Genomic DNA, 21,674 nt, shown 5'->3' on the forward strand with positions numbered 1-21,674 from the left:
CTGCCCATACATAATTAGTCTGGAACGGAAAAGAGAGACAAGAGAACCCTGTTCTGTGAAATGTAATCAGACACGTTGAGCTGCTTGCGGTCCATTGATCAAAACACACCTTGACTCGAATGATGAGTGAGCGTTTTTGTGTGCGATGAAGTTCTCCTCTGATTTTCAGAGAGAGATGAGAGAGGAGTCAAACATATATCTTTCTCTGTCAGATTTGACATTTTTCAGACATTTACCAAAATTATTATTATTATCTCCAGTTTGGAAGTAGTGTAGCGAGCTTTGCTATTGCAATTCGGTAATAAAAAAAATGTTTTTAGCAGTTGTGGGTAAAAAAAAGTTGTTCGAAGTTGTGACGCAGATAATTCATGGATGCGTTTTTCTAGCACGTCCAGATTGAAGCAGTCGTATTCAAAATATCCTCTGTCATCAGAAATGGGTGGCAGTTACCCCTGTCCATTGAGTCAGGAGAGTGAACGTGTCTGTTGAGCAGCAGAGTGAGTGAACGTGGTGTAGGTCACTAAGCTTGGCTAACACCACCAAATCCCACTGCATTATAGGCTAGTGTATTCAATGAGGGAGTGGAAGATTGCAATCTAATAAGCGGTTGTTCAATAAGAACCTAGTGAAAAAGAAACAATGATACAATGTAAAACGGAGGGAGGATTTATTTTTGGTTAAAGCCCAGTGTTGTGCCCGATGAATGAATGAGCTCCACCCTGCCAAAGTGGAAAGTGGTGCTGGGCTCCAAGTCCGTGCAGAGGCACACACATCCAGGGCACCCGGCACAGGCCACGTCTTTTCACTGTCGTACGTGCACACAGACCAGGCCAACACACAGTAATGACGCCAGTGGCGAAAAGTTTGAGCTTGAACCTGGACAAATGTTCAGCGACGTGACCTCACATATACTTTAAATAAATAAATACGTTTGACCTGAGACTAACGGCCTATGCTAATGAGATTTCTGGGCACCCACACCCGAAATAATTTCGAAGAGCTATTTGAGAGAATCTCTAAAAGGACCAATTTGGTGGCCCCCCATAAATGTCCATATTTTCTTGCAATGATGTTATTAACATTGATGTTACATAAAGTGAGCAAAAGATCATGTTATGAAATCCCTTTTTTACCACATTGTTATTTCATGGGTGAAAGCAAATTGCTCAATAAGCTGAGTGAAGCTTTGGAGCCAAGGAGTGTTTGGGGCCAGACGTGGGGTCTTACAATACGATGCAATAAAGAGTGTAGACTGGATACATTCCAAATTGTGTCTCCACTTTAAATGAACAAAATAAACAGCAAAGTGGTGCCCATGGAGGGATGTTTTTCTTCTGAAAATCCTACATTACTATAATTCGTGTGTGTGTGTGTGTGTGTGTGTGTGTGAGGAATGTGTCCATTGTGTTGATCAGCTCTAGAGAATTTCTGAACACACTGACGGCGTGGTGTTGTCTTGTGGCTGTTTAAACAAGATATTAATCAGCAGTGAAAAGGAACAATGTGTTGAGTGGAAGAGGATATGAAGCAGGGTCTGGTTAACCCCTAAAAGCTAGACTGCTTTCCAAAGACATAGACTTGTAGACGGGTCACAATAAAGCTTAAACAATGACAATGTAAATACCAGAGTGACAGACAGATCCATAAGGGCGAGCGCATGTTTACAATTGAATCAAGATGGACATCCAAATGAGTTTACAGTACATTCCGTTACTAAGTCACAACTGTCAAGCAATGAAAAATTGAATTTTATGTTGTAATACTTAAAAAACATTTGTGAAGCATCTAGCCTATGGTAGTGTTCAGTGTTTCCCCTAGTATTTTGTTTTAGCAGCAGTGGCTAAGGGGGTGGGGCTCTTCGCAGCGGGGGGTTCCAGATACATGCCCCAGAGGATTTTTTGTTGTTGTTCAACCACATTGAGAAGGTCCCTTCTGCTGACCTTTAAAAAATACATTCTAGTTCAAAATGCATGAAAATGTAATTATGTTGACACCATCTGAAATATAATCAATGCACGCCACTGCACTGTAGGGAGGTGATGAGGAGTAACAGGTGTCTGTGTGCTCGTGGCTCTCATTCGCACCTCTGCTTGCTCTGTTTGCTACAAATATGTGTTGCAACTTGTCACTCTGATCTTAAAGGAATAGTGCAACATTTGTATGTCTCTGTGTGCAGTTGGAAGGAAGTTGAAGGTAGTTTCGTGAGCCATTGCTAACTATGACTGGAAGTCTACAGGAACAGCTAGCATGCTAGCTGGCTAAGGCTGGTTAGCACTTTCCTTCAAACTGCATGCGGAGACATAAACATTGTATCCATGATTTCTTTAGCCTCTAGGTAAGAAGAAAAAGGGCTTAGTTTGCAAAATATATATTTTGCTTTATTTTGGGGAGTGGCGGCAACAATTTAGCAGGGGAAACAGTGTTTATGAAGATTTTACGAATGCTCTATAAAGCTTTTATAAGTTGTGGTTTGTTTAAAGTGGGACCCCATTATTTCAATAGAGGGGTATTTTTTTTATTTTGAAGATGCGTAATCATTATTTGTATGAAACAAAGTCTTGGAACAGAAAAGACTGGTGTGGGGAGTTCTGAGGGTTGTACGAAAATAGTCTTAGATGGCTTGGCAAGCGTTATGCTTGGCGGAGTCTTCCTATGATCCCACTTTCCTTGTTGCGTAAACATGAATTACATTATATAAAATTTAAAAAAGATCTGATCCACCCATGCTGTCTCCTCCATCTCCTCCTTAGTGAGTGTGTGTGTCTGTTTGCCTGCATGCGTGTCCTCAGTGTGTGTCCTCCTCTGTCTTGCTCCCCCTGGGTTAAGAAGGACTGTTATGCGCAGGGTTTTTCCATTCTTCTCTGCCTGGGAGGGGTCGTGACTCTCCAGTGATTTTGTGTGCTATAGTTCCTCCTATTGTTGCTTATCTCCTTTATGGTGACCCCCCCTCCCCGCAGTGGCTCTGTCCTTTGGATCTGACCTTGTCTATGAGGAGGGCGGGCCTGGCGGGAGGCGGGGATGGCGGCCCACCTCTCCTGCCTAGGCCTCATGTCCCTGTCTCGTCCAGGTCTCGTCTCCTTGCTGTACCTCTCCCATCCCTTTCCTCTCACTTACTCCCCATGCGCCTCTCCTCTCCATCCCATTTGGGCCCAGCACACCTCTTTGTTTGGTTTTATCTACTCCTTTATCCGTCCTTGTCCGTCATGTATCTGCTGATTGTGCATGCTCAGACAGTTGAGATTGAAGGTTCTTTGCTCTCTGTCATAACTCTTATGTAACTTCCACACCAGGACACCATCTTAAGATGCTGTGGGGAAGAGCCAGTCCAAAGCAAAAATATCTCCTGATGTTTATCTAAATCCAATATAGCTACAAATAACCAGGTTCTGCGTGAATTCTGTTCCCAGTACTTTGCCAAGGCATGTTGTGTAAAATATTGGACCACATACAATGAATCATTTCAACATTAGAAACATTTCATAGAGCATGTGTAATGAGGTAGTTATTCTTTGTTGCATCTCCAACAAATATCAATGAGTATTAGAATAAGTCTTGCAATTCTAACTGTGTGTGTGTGTGTGTGTGTGTGTGTGTGTGTGTGTGTGTGTGTGTGTGTGTGTGTGTGTGTGTGTGTGTGTGTGTGTGTGTGTGTGTGTGTGTGTGTGTGTGTGTGTGTGTGTGTGTGTGTGTGTGTGTGTGTGTGTGTGTGTGTGTGTGTGTGTGTGGTTAATTAAGCTTGTCTTTATTTCCCCAGATTACTCCTATGATCTAATTACTGCTTGTCGGATTTCATTGGAAATGTTCCTCCCTTCAAGTTATGAGTTACAAGTAAGACATTGATGTTTTCAGTGCTCTCTTTTGCATAGACTTCTGGTAGACATCCTTTTTATGGTTAGAACGTTACACCACTTCCACAGTATGGCCAATGAATTGTTGCATTTTGTTCCCAGACGTAAAAATAATAAATTGATGATTAATTTACAGGATATGAATAATTTTATGTTCATGACCTGAGAGTCAATTGTACACCTGCGAGACCTGTGTTTCACCTTCACGAACCTTGAGGCGTGAATACGATACTAGGAAGACTGACTATGTACATTAGGCCAACACTGTCCACTCATCAGACATCTGTGGGATCCATCTCCGGGGCGAATGGGTAGCACCCTGTTACTCTTCCCCTCATCCATCTTTCCCTTTCCCAATAACTGTAATGGGACCATTTCCCTGTCTCTGGCTGACGTCCTCTTGGCTCCCGCAGGATGGGAATGTGTACTGTAGGTGTGGGTGTAGGTTGGCTATTTTAGATCCTTGTTCCAGTAGTCCATGTCAGGCCAAATGGGGAAACAGATGCTTGAGTAATCAACCTTTTCTGTTACGGGCATTCAACCTGGTTGTGTAAATTACGAATGATGTAAATAGTTGTGTCTGCTGTGGCTGAAGAGGAAGAAGGAAGTGTGCTCTGATGACGTGTCACTGCACCCTAAAGCGCTGACGATGGGTGAGGTTCTTTGCTCCTCCATGTTGGGGATTGTACCAAATCGGTGACTGCTGAGAGGTCAAGGGGTTGTCTAACGAGGATAAAACAGTGACCTCTTGATTGTTGTGTCTATGTTGTATAAGCACCCATGTGGTTTATCCTCTCTGCGAGGAGAACAAAAGGTCAACACTGGTTCCTCCTCTGGCCTTCCTTTCCTCTCCTTGATGATGCTGACCCTCCAGTCACTGTTACTGTCTCCTCAACCCTGACCACTGGGCGCCACTGTTACAATATGGGGCCTCGGATGGAAAACAAAACCCTTGTCGTCTGCCTTGTGTTTAGTCTCATCGGTGTGTTTTTTCTGCCTGTCTGACATAAAGTAGTCACATCCCTTGACTTTTTCCACATTTTGTTGTGTTACTGCCTGAATTTAAAATGTATTAAATATAGATGTTTTGGTCACTAGCCTACACACAATACCCCATAATATAAAATTGAAATTATGGTTGTTAAAATGATTCAAGCACAAAGACCAGGGATGTTTTCCAATTCCTCGCAAAGAAGGGCACCTATTGGTAGAGGGGTACAATTTTGGGCATGGTGATTCATTACAATTTGGATAGTGTTTCAATACACTCAGTCACTACAAAGATACAGGCATCCTTCTTAACTCAGTTGCTGGAGAGGAAGGAAAACACTCAGGGATTTCACCATGAGGCCAATGGTGACTTTAAAACAGTTACAGAGTTTATTGGCTGTGATAGAAAACTGAGGATGGATCAACAATATTGTAGTTACTCCAAAACACGAACCTGATTGACAGAGTGAAAATAATGAAGCCCGTACACAATAAAAATATTCCAAAACATGTATTCTGTTTACAACAAGGCACTAAAGTAATACTGCAAAAAACGTGGCAAAGCAATTAACTTGTTGTCTTGACTATAAAGTGTTATGTTTGGGGCGAATCCAATACAACACATTACCGAGTACCACTCTCCATATTTTCAAGCATAGTGGTGGCGGCATCATGTTATGGGTATTCTTGTAATTGTTAAGGACTGGGGAGTTTTTCAGAATAAAAAAGGAATGGAATGGAGCTTAGCACATGGTAAAATCCTAGAGGAAAACCTGTTTCAATCTACTTTCCACCAGACACTGGGAGATGAATTCACCTTTTAGCAGAACAATAACCTAAAACACAAGGCCAAATCTACACTGGAGTTGCTTACCAAGAAGACAGTGAATGTTCCTGAGTGACTCAGGGGTGTAAATCCTTATGTAAATTAAATATTTCTGTATTTCATTTTGAATACATTAAAAACATGTTTTCACTTTGTCAGTATGGGGTATTGTGTGTAGATGGGTGATACTTTAAAAAAAAACATTGTGAATTCAGGCTGTAACACACCAAAGTGTGGAATAAGTCATGGGGTATGCAATACGTTTCTGAATACACTGTAGAAAGGAAAGAAAGGTCAGACCTGGATTCAAATAGTATTTGTTTTTCTTTCAAATACTTTAGCTGTGCTTGATTGAGCAAAGGTAACTGAGCTTGCCTAGCGCAATGGATCCAATGGAATAGATGGATCATCTGCAACATTGCCAGGCTTTTTCTGTTTTCTTGCTGGTTGTGTGTTTTATATTATTTGTGTGTGTGTGTGTGTACGCGCACGTGTTTGACATCCTGGCCCGTGCCGGAGCATTGTGCAGCTCAAGTGCTCAGCGGCGACACAGCCTTGAGCCTCATTGTGAGGGCTGCTGCTGCCATTGTATTCTTCGCTACCCTACCGTGCCTCCACTCCTAGCCCACAACACACACAAATACACACACATAGTTACTTTCCAGATAAAGCCAAAGAATTCAAAAGAGGGAAGTACAGTATTAATATATTAGAAAAAGCCAGAGACTACATATACAGTAGAGTGAGGTCTCCTACAGCCTTTGGTATTTAAACTGTACCACAGGAACCAGCTACTCTGCACTAAAGTTGAATGGCTCTTGGCTAGTGGATGAAGTGACACCAATTGTATTTTGTATTTTATTATACTATAGTTATTGTCCAAACTGACATTCTTCCCAAACTATATTCTTGATGTGAAATAAGGTGTGGAGGGTGTAGATTCTACAGAGCTGGTAGGGTAGGACATGCGTTTGCGTTGAACCACTTCAGTACTTTCTGCTGTCTTGTGCGTGAGGCTTTTGTGGAGTAGGCCCTTGAGATGCATCAGTGCAGCCAACAGGCTCACCTCACCTAAAGTTCAAGGCAGGTCAGGAAATATGAGCTCACTAGCTGCAGCAACTTCGGTTAAAGTTGTTTCTGTCCTGGGAAGTCCGTTCAAGCCAACTATATACAGTTGAAGTCGGAGGTTTACATACACCTTAGCCAAACACATTTAAACTCAGTTTTTCACAATTCCTGACATTTAATCCTAGTAAAAATTCCCTGTCTTAGGTCAGTTAGGATCACCACTTTATTTTAAGAATGTGAAATGTCATAATAATAGTAGAGAGAACAATTTATTTCAGCTTTTATTTATTTCATCACATTCCCAGTGGGTCAGAAGTTTACATACACTCAATTAGTATTTGGTAGCATTGCCTTTTAAATTGTTTAACTTGGGCCAAATGTTTTGGGTAGCATCTTTGTCTGCATGTGCAGTTGCAAACCGTAGTCTGGCTTTTTTATGGCGGTTTTGGAGCAGTGACTTCTTTCTTGCTGAGCGGCCTTTCAGGTTATGTCGAGAAAGGACTCGTTTTACTGTGGATATAGATACATTTGTATCTGTTTCCTCCAGCATCTTAATAAGGTCCTTTGCTGTTGTTCTGGGATTGATTTAGGAGACAGAACGCGTCTCCTTCCTGAGCGGTATGACGGCTGCGTGGTCCCATGGTTATTATACTTGAGTGCTATTGTTTGTATAGATGAACGTGGTTCCTTCAGGCATTTGGAAATTGCCCCCAAAAATGAACCAGAATTGTGGAGGTCTACAATGTTTTTTCTGAGGTTTTGGCTGATTTCTTTTGATTTTCCCATGATGTCAAGCAAAGAGGCACTGAGTTTGAAGGTAGGCCTTGAAATATATCCACAGGTACACCTCCAATTGACTCAAATGATGTCAATTAGCCTATCAGAAGCTTCCAAAGCCATGACATAATTTTCTGGAAGGCACAGTCCATTTAGTGTATGTGAACTTCTGACCCACTGGAATTGTGATAAGTGAAATACTCAGTCTGTAAACAATTGTTGGAAATATTACTTGTGTCATGCACAAAGTAGATAGTAGTCCGATTTGCCAAAACTATAGTTTGTTCACAAGAAATTTGTGGAGTGGTTGAAAAACGAGTTTTAATGACTCCAACCTAAGTGTATTGTAACTTCCGACTTCAGCTGTATATAGCCCAGCCCACAATCTATATTCTGGTTAAACGATACAGTTTCATATCGCAATATTGTTTTGGATGATATTATATCAATACTTTGTCAAATATATTCATTTTATTAAAATATACAGTACAAGTCAAAAGTTTGGACACACCTACTCATTCCAGGATTTTTCTTTATTGTTCTACATTGTAGAATAATAGTGAAGACATCAAAACTATGAAATAACACATATGGAGTAATCAGTAACCAAAAAAGTGTTTAAACAAATCTAAATATATTTTATATTTGATTCTTCAAAGTACCCACCCTTTGCCTTGTTGACAGCTTTGCTCAGTCTTGGCATTCTCTCAACTATCTTCTTGAAGGAGTTCCCACATATGCTGAGCATTTTTTGGCTGCTTTGCTGTTAAATACATGATTCCATGTGTCATTTCAGAGTGTGGATGTCTTCACTACTATTCTACAATGTAGAACATTGTAAAAAATAAAGAAAAACCCTTGAATGAGTAGGTGTGTCCAAACCTTTGACTAGTACTGTAAAAAAAAATATATATATTATATACCTGCGCCAAAACTCTGGTATTTTTCATCCTATAGCTCCTATATCTTATTTTTAAATAGTGAGCCAAGATGTTTTCAGCCATTTTATTTCCATGATTGATCAAAACAAATGATTCTCATGCTCATGACACACTGTACATACAGTATACTTTTTTTCTACTGTATTATTGTCTGTATGTTTGTTTATTCCATGTGTAACTCTGTGTTGTATGTGTCAAACTGCTTTGCTTTATCTTGGCCAGGTCGCAGTCGTAAATGAGAACTTCTTCTCAACTAGCCTACCTGGTGAAATAAAATGCTCTCTCTTGTCTCTCTGCAGAATTCATATATAGTGAGCAATGTTTGGAACATCAATTCGCAATAAAATCACAGTATCTAATCGCAATTTATATAGAATTGTGAGTCTTGTGAGTGGCACCTAAGCATCGTGGTAATATCATATTGTGAGGTCCCTGGCAGTTCCCAGCCCTACAAGGAGCTGCTGAAGGCAGGGTAGACAGGCTGATGTCAGCAGGACCAGGCCAGAGGGCAGGGAGAAGTGAACTCAGCGGGTCCCTACTGGCTCCCTAGCACCACAGACTCAAAGCCATACTGGAAAACTCTAAATAGAAGTACAATAGTGTTAATTGATATTGGTAAAAGGGTATTGGACATGTTGCTTGACTTCTCTATCTGGCCTCTATCCTCCTCTCTCTCTCTCTCTCTCTCTCCTCTCATCTCTCCTCTTCCATCACCTTTCCTCTGCTTTCAGCTTTAACCCCCAGACCCCTGGGCATTAGCCATTTCTGCAACATCATCAAAGGGCGTCCGTTCCGTGGCTCCAACCGGGTGGTCAGGCACAGGGTTTCTCATTTCCTCTTTCTCCCTGGCAGTGCTCTCGTCTCCAGCCATTCAGCAGCCAGGCGGCGTGCTCCGTCAGGTCAGGGCTGAGCAAACCCAGGGGATCCTGACCCTGCTCGCTCGACGCTCACCACCGGTCAGCCACTTCCTGGCTAATTTCAGAGCCGACCTCAGCTCAGAATGGAGCGCTATTGTCTTGGACGTTATCTGATGGCCGCGCTCAGCAGGCAGACAAAGCCAAGGGCCAGGGGTCTCCAACCTCCTCCTCCCCCGCCCCACCTCCCTGCCTGGCTACTGGGCTGACCGGGTTAAGTCTCTCTCGCTCTTTCTACCTCTCCCTCCTTTTTCATTAGATGCCAATGGCCTTGCTGAAGGAGTTATGATAGATGCATAAAGGGGTAGACTTCTTTTCTGATGATTTACATGGTAGTTATAGCAGACCACACAGACTTAGAGGGAGGAACCTGATATATATGTATTAAATACATTATGGTAGGCCCTGTTGACTGACTGATGTTTCATAGATAGACAGTGAACATAGTGATTATGACAGTGATGCTGATGTTGACGTACGTGCTTGGGTGAAGGAGGTGGTTTGGATTCATAACCACGCTGGCTTGAACCTTGCTAGAAAACGACAGAATTAGGTTGGCTCCTCAAACAAAGGCCTTGACTTTATCTCAGCAGGCTAACACAGTCTTGGGACATGCAGGAGACCTGGGTTCAATCCTCAGTTAAGAGACTTCTTTCTGCTTGGACTCACTGCTTTGAAAATGTTCTCAGAGAGGGCCCCCTTGTGGAGAAGATGAGGAACCTCAGCAAGACATCAAACGCTCTCCAAGTCCTCCTCTCAATACCTTTGTCTCAGTTTCACACCAGTGTTTGGTTTTGGGGTTGTCTTTTATTTTATTCTGCCCCAGACGCTTGCCCCAGAGGCTTGCCCCAGTGTACCCCACATACAGCCAGGCAGTGCGGTCAGTTTATTTGTTTTATTTGGAATCCCCGTTAGCTTTTGCAGAAGCAGCAGCTACTCTTCCCTGGGTCCGCCGTGCTGTATAGAGACAGCATTGTGCGGTCTGCATCAAAGGAGGACTTGTTAAGGAAGCTTTGGGTGTGCTGCTGTAGTATCAGTCACATCAGTCAGAAGCTGGCCGTGCAGGTGCCTCCTCTGGGTCTGGGTGGGGGTTGTTAAGCCTGCTCCTATTTCACAGGGCTTTCTGAGACCTAGGTTGATTTAGCTGTAGTAGTTGGAATGGAGTAAGAGGTATATGCACTAGTTGGGAAGTTAGAAATGGCTGAAGTGGGTGACCAACTACACTACATTTTTTTTCCCTGTCCAGTTGTACTGTGAAATAAAAGTACGTGTTAAGTTGAACTCGTGTTAACCAGGCCTGGGCTATGGTCCATTATTTGCCCTGTACCATTCACAGACCTCTACTGCTGTCCGACTAAACCTACTGCTGTCTCAAGAGCTCTCCCTAGTGGGGTGGTACAGGAATGTGTTCTGGACATCTCCCACGAGTAGTTAAAAATAAAACAATGTTTTATCTACAATAACAACTACATGATTTGGAATGTTTTTCATTAAACAATCTGAATTACCATTAGGTGTCTGTTTCTGTTCCTTATTCCTGTACTCTTTTGAATACTGTTCAGTGTGTTTCACTGGGTTACAGAAGATGCCAAGAGGATTTTATTTCAGTCATGTCTAAGTAACATGTGCTACTCAGTACCCAAGCCCATATTGGGTGTACAAAACATTAAGAACACCTGCTCTTTCCATGACAGACTGACCAGGTGAATCCAGGTGAAAGCTAATTATTGATGTCACTTGTTAAATCCACTTCAATCAGTGTAGATGAAGGGGAGGAGACGGGTTAAAGAAGGATTTTGAAGCCTTGAGACAATTGTCGGTGTGTGCCATTCCGAGGGTAAATTGGGCAATACAAAATATTGAAGTTCCTTTGAGTGGGGTATGGTAATACACTACCGGTCAAAAGTTTTAGAACATCTACTCATTGAAGCGTTTTCCTTTATTCTTACTATTTTCTATTTTCTAGAATCATAGTGAAGACATCAAAACTATACAGAAGATAGACCTATTTGGTAAAAGACCAAGTCCATATTATGGCAAGAACAGCTCAAATAATCAAAGAGAAACGACAGTCCCCATGATTACTTTAAGACATGAAGGTCAGTCAATACAGAACATTTTAAGAACTTTGAACGTTTCTTCAAGTGCAGTGGCAAAAACCATCAAGGGCTATGATGAAACTGGCTCTCATGAGGACTGCCACAGGAATGGAAGACCCAGAGTTCATCAGAGTTACCAGCCTCAGAAATTGCAGCCCAAATAAATGCTTCACAGAGTTCAAGTAACAGACACATCTCAACATCAACTGTTCAGAGGAGACTGTGTGAGTCAGGCCTTCATTGTCAAATTGCTGCAATGAAAAACACAACTTTAAAAAAAGTTTTGATTTAACCAGGTAGGCCAGATGAGAACAAGTTCTCATTTACAACTTTGACCTGGCCAAGATAAAGCAAAGCAGTAAGACAAAAACAACAACAAAGAGTTACACATGGGATTAACAAAGGTACAGTCCATAACACAATAGAAAAATCTGTATACAGTGTGTACAAATGAAGTAAGGAGGTAAGGCAATACAGTGGGGCAAAAAAGTATTTAGTCAGCCACCAATTGTGCAAGTTCTCCCACTTAAAAAGATGAGAGAGGCCTGTAATTTTCATCATAGGTACACTTCAACTATGACAGACAAAATGAGAAAAAAAATCCAGAAAATCACATTGTAGGATTTTTAATGAATTTATTTGCAAATTATGGTGGAAAATAAGTATTTGGTCACCTACAAACAAGCAAGATTTCTGGCTCTCACAGACCTGTCCTCCACTCGTTACCTGTATTAATGGCACCTGTTTGAACTTATCAGTATAAAAGACACCTGTCCACAACCTCAAACAGTCACACTCCAAACTCCACTATGGCCAAGACCAAAGAGCTGTCAAAGGACACCAGAAACAAAATTGTAGACCTGCACCAGGCTGGGAAGACTGAATCTGCAATAGGTAAGCAGCTTGGTTTGAAGAAATCAACTGTGGGAGCAATTATAAGGAAATGGAAGACATACAAGACCACTGATAATCTCCCTCGATCTGGGGCTCCACTCAAGTTCTCAACCCGTGGGGTGAAAATTATCACAATAACGGTGAGCAAAAATCCCAGAACCACACGGGGGGACCTAGTGAATGACCTGCAGAGAGCTGGGACCAAAGTAACAAAGCCTACCATCAGTAACACACTACGCCACCAGGGACTCAAATCCTGCAGTGCCAGACGTGTCCCCCTGCTTAAGCCAGTACATGTCCAGGCCCGTCTGAAGTTTGCTAGAGAGCATTTGGATGATCCAGAAGAAGATTGGGAGAATGTCATATGGTCAGATGAAACCAAAATATAACTTTTTGGTAAAAACTCAACTCGTCGTGTTTGGAGGACAAAGAATGCTGAGTTGCATCCAAAGAACACCATACCTACTGTGAAGCATGGGGGTGGAAACATCATGCTTTGGGGCTGTTTTTCTGCAAAGGGACCAGGACGACTGATCCGTGTAAAGGAAAGAATGAATGGGGCCATGTATCGTGAGATTTTGAGTGAAAACCTCCTTCCATCAGCAAGGGCATTGGCAGTGATCCTAAACACACCGCCCGGGCAACGAAGGAGTGGCTTCATAAGAAGCATTTCAAAGTCCTAGAGACTGGCTAAGCCACTCCAGATCTCGACCCCATAGAAAATCTTTGGAGGGAGTTGAAAGTCTGTGTTGCCCAGCAACAGCCCCAAAACATCACTGCTCTAGAGGAGATCTGCATGGAGGAATGGGCCAAAATACCAGCAACAGTGTGTGAAAACCTTGTGAAGATTTACAGAAAACGTTTGACCTCTGTCATTGCCAACAAAGGGTATATAACAAAGTATTGCAATAAACTTTTGTTATTGACCAAATACTTATTTTCCACCATAATTTGCAAATAAATTCATAAAAAATCCTACAATGTGATTTTCTTGATTTAAAAAAAAAACAATTCTAATTTTGTCTGTCATAGTTGAAGTGTACCTATGATGAAAATTACAGGCCTCTCTCATCTTTTTAAGTGGGAGAACTTGCACTAAATACTTTTTTGCCCCACTGTATATAGGCCATAGTTGAGAAGTAATTACAATTTAGCAATTAACACTGGGGTGATAAATGTGCAGATGAGGATGTGCAAGTAGAAATACTAGAGTGCAAAAGAGCAGAAAATAAAAAACAAATATGGGATGAGGTAGGTAGTTGGTTAGATGGGCTATTTACAGATGGGCTGTGTACAGCTGCAGCGATCAGTAAGCTGCTCTGACAGCTGATGCTTAAAGTTAGTGATGGAGATATGTCTCCAACTTCAGTGATTTGATTTTTTTTGCAATTCGTTCAAGTCATTGGCAGCAGAGAACTGGAAGGAAAGGCAGCCAAAGTACGTGTTGGCTTTGGGGATGACCAGTGAAATATACCTGCTGGAGCATGTACTACGGGTGGGTGTTGCTATGGTGACCAGTGAGTTGAGACAAATGCGGAGCATTACCTAGCAAAGACTTATAGATGACCTGGAGCCAGTGGTTTTGGCGACGAATATGTAGCGAGGACCAGCCAACGAGCGCATACTGGTCTCAGTGGTGGGTAGTATTTGGGGCTTTGGTGACAAAACGGATGGCACTGTGATAGACTGCATCCAATTGGCTGAGTAGAGTGTTGTAGGCTATTTTGTAAATGACATCGCCGAAGTCAAGGATCAGTAGGATAGTCAGTTTTACGAGGGTACGTTTGGCAGCGTGAGTGAAGGAGGCTTTGTTGCGAAATAGGAAGCCGATTCTAGATGTAATTTTGGATTGGAGATGCTTAATATGAGTCTGGAAGGAGAGTTTACAGTCTAGCCAGACACCTAGGTATTTATAGTTGTCCACATATTCTAAGTCGTAACTGTAAATAGGCCATAGTAGCGAAATAATTACAATTTATCAATTAAACACTGGAGTGATAGATGTGCAGAAGATGAATGTGCAAGTAGAGATACTAGGGTGCAAATGAGAAAATAAAATACAAATAATAATAATAATAATAAATATGGGCATGAGGTGGTTGGGTGGGCTATTTAGAGATTGGCTATGTACAGGTGCAATGATCTGTAAGCTGCTCTGACAGCTGATGCTTAAAGTTAGTGAGGGAGATATGAGTCTCCAGTTTCAGTGATTTTTACAATTTGTTCCAGTCATTTGCAGCAGAGAACTGGAAGGAAAGGCGGCCAAACGAGGCTTAATGGGACTATCATTTGTTGTTCAACAGGACAATGACCCAACACACCTCCAGGCTGTGTAAGGGCTATTTTACCAAGAAGGAGAGTGATGGAGTGCTGCATCAGATAACCTGTTCTCCACAATCCCCCGACCTCAGCCAAGTTGAGATGGTTTGTGATGAGTTGGATGGCAGAGTGAAGGAAAAGGAGCGAACACTTGCTCAGCGTATGTGGGAACTCCTTCAAGACTGTTGGAAGAGCATTCTAGGTGAAGCTGGTTAAGAGAATGCCAAGAATGTGCAAAGCTGTCATCAAGGCAAAGGGTGACTATTTGAAGAATCACAAACATAAAATATAAAACAAAAATGGTTACTACATGATTCCATATTTGTTATTTCATAGTTTTGATGTCTTCATTATTATTCTACAATGTAGAAATAGTAAAAAAATAAAGAAAAACCCTTGAATGAGTAGGTGTGTCCAAACTTTTGACCGGTAGTGTCGGTGCCAGGCGCACCAGTTTGTGTCAAGAACTGCAACGCTACTGGGTTTTTCACACTGAATAGTTTCCTGTGTGTGTGGTCTGAATGGTCCACCACCCAAAGGACATCCAGCCAACTTGACACAACTGTGGGAAGCATTGGAGACATGGGCCAGCATCCCTGTGGAACGCATTCGACACCTTGTAGTGTCCATGCATCATCGAATTGAGGCTGTTCTGAAGTGAAAAGGGGGGGGGTGCTTCTACACCTGCATTGCTTGCTGTTTGGGGTTTTAGGCTGGGTTTCTGTACAGCACTTTGAGATATCAGCTGATGTACGAAGGGCTATATAAATAAATTTGATTTGATTTGATTTGATTTGGGGGGCAACTCAATATGAGGAAGGTGTTCTTAATGTTTGGTGTACTCAGTGTAAATTGAGATAGAAAGGGCTGAACAAGAATGAATTCATCGTAACTATTCCTGTTGGAATGCTTTTAATGAGTCCTGTACAATCAAGTAGTCATACATTCAAACATAGAACTAACAATAGCCTGGGTATCGGTCTGTTTAGCTATCATTCCACTCTTTACTAATCTTTGTTGTGCTAACCATGACCTCTTTGGCATATGACACGGGGTACAAGGAGTGGAATATTAGGTAAACAGACTGGTACTAGGCTGGATAGATCATGGATCAGTTTTGTAAATAGAAGAATAAAATGGGACCCTCGTGAAACAACCAGAGAACCCATCTAACTTAAACAGATTTGTCCATCCAGATTCATCGATCCAGATTCATCCCCTACTTTTTCCTTCTTCTTTTTTAAAGATCAAGCAATGGCAAAAAGTTGAATAATTCTGCTCCTTTGATCTACACGCACAAGTGAGGGTTCATTTCCATTTTTGAAAATGTTTCCTCTCGCTCTTCTCTTCTTTCTGTAAGAGTGCCAGCATCAAGATTTACCTTGGTATGCAAATGTGTTGGAATAGGTTAAAAGGAAAGTGCACTGCCTCTCTCAAAGGCAGAACAAGTGCAGATGTTATGAAGTTAATTAGAAATGTAGCTATTCATTTCTCTCTGTCCCAATTTAGCTTGCATCAAATGAAAAACAGAAGGAAAAATGACTTAAGAGTGAAGTCCTTAATAAGAATATACAGCCTGTCTTTTGATATGTAGGGGAGTCAAATCAAGATGGGGAAAATACTTCTGTAAGTGTAGAAGCTGGTATGAAACAAGCTCCTTCCACACTTCTGTAGAAAAACAATTAGCTTTGTTCTTATTAGATTTCAATACAGAACTGACTTACAAATCTGTAGTATATTGATCCATCGCATTATCATTTATTTTCTTGCCTGTTTCGCCCTTTCTAATCAATATTGAAATTTTCACTGAGATAGGAATCTCGTTTTCAAGTGAGCCCTGGAAAGAGAAGTGTCTGTTAGGTCACATTCTGTCAGAGATCCATAAGAGATGAGTAGCAATCTGCTGTGACAGTCCAGTTTGGGATCAGATGGTCTGTAATTATTATAACACACCTTTTACACCTTTAGGTGACTCATCTGGAAGACAACAGAGATAAACACATTTAACTAAGACCCCCTCCTCCTCCTTCCACCAAGTAACCCAGCTTTATTTAATACAGTAATATGCTTACTAGAATTGCATCAGTATGTTGATTGTTGACACATGCCTTGTGTATCTCTTTACTGCCTCTTCGATCTCCTCCCAAATAATGGTGCCAGCCGCAGAAAGGGTGTCAAGTCTCAAGGTGCTGCCCACCCCTTCTCTTCCTCTCCTCCTCCACTACCCCTCCTATCAAGCTGACGAATCGAGAGGGGGTTTATATTTTCTGCTGCACAGGTGTTGCAGCTGTGTTCGACGTTTCAACACTATTCCCGTCTCTGCTGCCTACCGCTGCTCAGCGCTAGCCTCTCTGCGCTGCCGCTACCCCCAGCGGGACCGCTCCTCTGGTGAGCGATATTACAAGCGGCAGCCGCGCGCCTCTGATCTGCATGCGCCAGGCTCTCACGCGGTCCTGGGTGAATAGTGCTTGACTTGTTCAATTTGTTTAGAAGCCTCATTCGGTGCTTTGAAGCCACATGTTTTAGCATAAATCATAACCTGTCTCCTTGCTCAGAACTGCTTTGAAATGCAACATCTGCTTTTGGAGTCCCTGCTTTACAATTAGTTAGGCAACATCAATAGATTGACGTGTTTGTTCGGCAGCATGCTTGAGTGAGGGTATTAATTGTATCCCTGGTCTTCATTTTTATCGAAGAAAATGTCCTACAATATTATCAATCTTGACCTACCAAGGTGGTGAACTTTACAAAGTTCCTCATAACCTGTTTAAGTGAGAACTGAGATCAGAGAGGAGTGGTAAATTGGGGTAACCTACTTAGGAGGAGGAAGGAGGAAGTGTCATGGCCAGGGGGCATGTTTGTTACCAGGCCATGTTGTTTAGTCTTTCATCTGATCTGTTCGTCTTTTCAGTTTATTTTGTTGGTTTGTTTTGCAAAGCACATGCCTTCTGTTCGGTTCAGCTGTGGGAATGAGAGAACCACGGAACGGAGGTTGGTTAGTTAGTTAGTTGGATACACAGAGCAGCGTAACGTTGACAGTGAGAAGAGAGACTGTCACTACCACTTTCTCTGAGTGACACTGAGGCTCAGGTTAGACCTCAGGAGGACAGAGTACACCATACAACACAGAATAGGTGGGTAGCTTACTGTACTAAGCTACTGGAGCTATAAGAAACTTTTATTAAGAATTACAATGGGGAAATAATATGAACACTGAATCTATACCGTATCTATAGACGTTCGTCTATTGAATGATTTGCCATGTGTAGGTTGTTTTCTACCTCGTTGCATAAATTATTTATCAGAACATAATACAGTTTTAAATTGCCTAACAAAAGTTGAAGTTTACACTGATTATTGTGATACAGGAACATTTTAATATTTTTATGTTTGATTTGTTTGTCCGTTATAATCGGTTTTATCATAATGGACATTGTCTAATAACACTCTCATTGGAGTTGACATTCTTGGCTCAAGGTTTTGGGTAATTTCCCATAAAATAAAGACAAAGAAAATGATTGTAGATTTTTATTTTAGTAGATTGGTTCTGTTATTGTCCTCTTTCCATGACTTTAAAGATCAAAACTCCCCCAAACTGATCCATCAACACCACCTCATCAGTAGCATTAAGAATTCTTTTTACAAAAAAAACAAAAAAAAATTATATTTTTTTTCAAAGAGCGTATTTGATCAGTAGTCATCAATTAAATTTACTGAGGTGCAAATTACGCCACACGGATTAGATGAAAGAGTCTCTCTTGTCATTTCTCCCCTGCCTCCTCAAAACTGAGATAGGTTCATAAATACACACAGCGGGTTGATCCCTGGTATGGCGGTGACAGGGTGACACTTCCCTCGACATTACAGGGGCTGAGCTGTAGACGGAGACTGAGAGGGCTAACAGCTAGTGGCATCAGAAGTGTATAAGGCGTAACTTTACAAATACATCTACGGCTCTGGGAGGGAAGCGCGCTGCTGCAGGTGTTGACGGAGACTCTCTGCCATTGTGTTTCGGCTTCTTGCTTTTGCATCACTGGTTTAGGTTGGACATATGCCACTGCTGACACTCACTTTATCTGGCATCAGAGTCCCCTGGCTAAGCAGACAACCAAGTCAGAGGCAGTCCTGTTTATGCGTCTTGAGTATTCCTCCATTTCATCTTATTTGTTGTGGCGCCATCTGAATTTCTGTGGCCTCGTCGTAGCAAGGATACTGTAGCTCAGGTACAGTTTGGGGACAGCCTAATATGAATATGAGACAACAGTCAATCCCATAAGAGTATATTAGCTAAGATCAGACACCATTGTCAATGTAACACATGCTCACGTCATCCACTGTCACTCTTACAACACTGTAAGATAAACTGGCAGGGGTCCAAGCTTCAGCACAATACAATACCCACATTAACTTGATGCCTGTGAAATCACATTGGCAAGTGTTTGAACTCCTTTTTTTTTTACCTCTGTTGTGTGTGTGTGTTGGTTCCGCTTCTTGATTGATCAGTCCCATTGTTCTTTCCTTTTGTTTCACCCCTTGCTTTTTCTATTATTCATATTCTGTGGTAGAATATGACAATAGACAGGTATTGTATTGTGGGGAATTAGTATTTCTAGTCTAGTTTACACAGCAATGAATAAACAATTTATTTTTCCTCAGTAAATTCGTTATCATCAATTTTGAATGTTGTAATGGGGAGATGAATTAACATAGAAGTACTGTGTAGTAAACCTTCATCTATTCTCTGACTGTGTGGGTACTGGGTAGTACTACTTGCTTCCAGGGCAACTACAAAAAAAACTGCATAAAATGGGCCTAGGCCTTGTAGGAGGAGGATAATGGATGAAAAATCAGGCTACTTGTCACGGGTTACTAGGTGTGGAGGGTAGGAGTCAGGCGCAGAGAGCAGAGGGTTCAATAATAGACTATTTATTTATCAAAAACGGTCACGCCAAACACAGGGCACAGAAACACTGACCTGCCCAAGCTCACAGGGCAAAACGATCCGGAGAGAAAATTACATCCAACACCAACAGTGAACACAAAATAATCCCGCACAAACCCCAGCGGGCCTAACAGGCTGACATAGACCAGAAATCAAGAAACACAAAAGAAACAGGTGCAACTAATAAGACTAAACCAACAGACAAGGGAAAAGGGATCCGTGGCGGCTAGTTAGCCGGTGACGACGGCCGTCGAGCGCCGCCCGAACAGGCAGGGGAGCCACCCTCGGCGGAAGTCGTGACACTACTTTTAATTTAATTTAACTTTTATTTAACTAGGCAAGTCAGTTAAGAACAAATTCTTATTTACAATGACGGCTTACCAAAAGACAAAAGGCCGGGGCCTGGGATAAAAAATGAAAAACATGAAATATAAATATAGGACAAAACACACATCACGACAAGAGAGACAACACAACACTACATGAAGTGAGACCTAAGACGACAACATAGCCAGGCAGCAACACATGACAACACAGCATGGTAGCAACACAACATGGTAGCAGCGCAAAACGTGGTACATCACCCAAAGCAGCCACAACTGTCAGTAAGAGTGTCCATGATTTGAGTCTTTGAATGAAGAGATTGAGATAAAACTGTCCAGTTTGAGTTTTTGTTGCAGTTCGTTCCAGTCGTTAGCTGCAGCGAACTGAAAAGACGAGCGACCCAGCGATGTGTGTGTGTGCTTTCGGGGACCTTTAACAGAATGTGACTGGCAGAACGGGTGTTGTATGTGGAGGATGAGCGCTGCAGTAGATATCTCAGGTGGGGGGGTGAGGCCTAAGAGGATTTTATAAATAAGCATCAACCAGTGGGTCTTGCGATGGGTATACAGAGACCAGTTTACAGAGAAGTATCGAGTGCAGTGATGTGTCCTATAAGGAGCATTGGTGACAAATCTGATGGCCGAATGGTAAAGAATATCTAGCCGCTCGAGAGCACCCTTAAATGCTGATCTATAAATTGTCTCCATAATCTAGCATGGGTAGGATGGTCATCTGAATCAGGGTTAGTTTGGCAGCTGGGGTGAAAAAGGAGAGATTACGATAGAGGAAACCAAGTCTAGATTTAACTTTAGCCTGCAGCTTTGATATGTGCTGAGAGAAGGACAGTGTACCGTCTAGTCATACTCCCAAGTACTTGTATGAGGTGACTACCTCATGCTCTATAAACCCTCAGAGGTAGTAATCACACCTGTGGGGAGAGGGGCATTCTTCTTACCAAACCACATGACCTTTGTTTTGGAGGTGTTCAGAACAAGGTTAATGGAACAAGGTTGATGAAGCTTGTTGGACACTAAGAAAGCTTTGTTGTAGAGCATTTAACACAAAATCACGGGATTTGTGGGTTCGATTACAGGCTCAAAATGGACAGAAATTAAGAACTTTCTTCTGAAACTCGTCAGTCTATTCTTGTTCTGAGAAATAAAGGTGACAAATTGCCAAGAAGCTGAAGATCTCGTACAACCCTGTGTACTACTCCCTTCACAGAACAGCGCAAACTGAAGAGGAGTGGGAGGCCCCGGTGCACAACTGAGCAAGAGGACAAGTACATTAGAGTGTCTAGTTTGAGAAACAGACACCTCACAAGTCCTCAACTGGCAGCTTCATTAAATAGTACAAGCAAAACACCAGTTTCAATGTCAACATTGAAGAGGTGACTCCGGGATGCTGGCCTTCTAGGCAGAGTTGCAAATACAAAGACATATCTCAGACTGGCCAGTAAAAATAAAATATTAAGATGGGCAAAATAACACAGATACTAGACAGAGGAACTCTGCCTAGAAGGCCAGCATCCCAGAGTTGCCTCTTCACTGTTGACGTTGAGACTGGTGTTTTGCGGGTACTATGTCTACACTGTATATCTGATCAATTTTATGTTATTTTAATGGACAAAAAAAATTGCTTTTCTTTAAAAAACAAGGACATTTCTAAGTGACACCAAACTTTTGAACAGGAGCGTAAGTATCAGAGTTTGATGATTCTGACACCGTGGCTT

The sequence above is a fragment of the Oncorhynchus tshawytscha genome, linkage group LG22, assembly GCF_018296145.1.
Source record: "Oncorhynchus tshawytscha isolate Ot180627B linkage group LG22, Otsh_v2.0, whole genome shotgun sequence".
NCBI lineage: Eukaryota > Metazoa > Chordata > Actinopteri > Salmoniformes > Salmonidae > Oncorhynchus > Oncorhynchus tshawytscha.